The following is a 728-nucleotide window of genomic DNA, read 5'->3' as shown; positions in this document are numbered from 1 at the left end:
CGTTCATGTTGCATTCCCGTTTATGTGACGTATGTGGTGTTTGTGTTTCATTTGCATTCATGTGGCATTTATGTTTACATGACATTTGCGTTTATGTGCCATTTTCAGCGCATTTGCATTCACGTGGCGCCTACGTTTATGTAGTGTTTTACGTTCATGTGGTATTTGGTAACTCAGGGCTGTTTGGCCGCCAATCCAGGACGTCGGGTCCACTAATCATTATCGATCCATAAATTGTAAGCTCTTGCGAAACAGGACCCTGATTTCCATTGTTTCAACTAATGACTATTCCATGACGTAGCGCTATAAATAAATAAATTTACACTACTAGCGATATTTTTCTTGTCAGAAATATTATAACGCACTTTTTGTATGTAATTATAGCGCAGATGTGGACTGAATACGACTTCTTTATTTACATTTACAAGCTTCTTGGCTATGCCTTTAATAATGTGAGAAAACCCCTTTAAGAAAAGGAAAGGAAAAATGTCAATGATGTATGAAAACGAATATGAATTTGCTTGATGCCCGTCTCAACCAATCACAGTGCATCTTATATTTAGTAAAATGAAACCTGAGCGTTGATTGGTGGTTTCACAATCTCATGATTTAGGCTGATATGCTATTGAATAGTCATCTTTCCTCCCTCCCTCTATCGCGGGGAGGAGCCAAGTTAGCGGAGAGGGGAGCGGCCATCGGCGACATCCCGCGCCTGCGCAGCGAAGGGC

The sequence above is a fragment of the Engystomops pustulosus genome, chromosome 4, assembly GCF_040894005.1.
Source record: "Engystomops pustulosus chromosome 4, aEngPut4.maternal, whole genome shotgun sequence".
Taxonomy (NCBI): domain Eukaryota; kingdom Metazoa; phylum Chordata; class Amphibia; order Anura; family Leptodactylidae; genus Engystomops; species Engystomops pustulosus.
The sequence above is the reverse complement of the archived record's forward strand: the minus strand, read 5'-3'. Positions refer to the sequence as shown.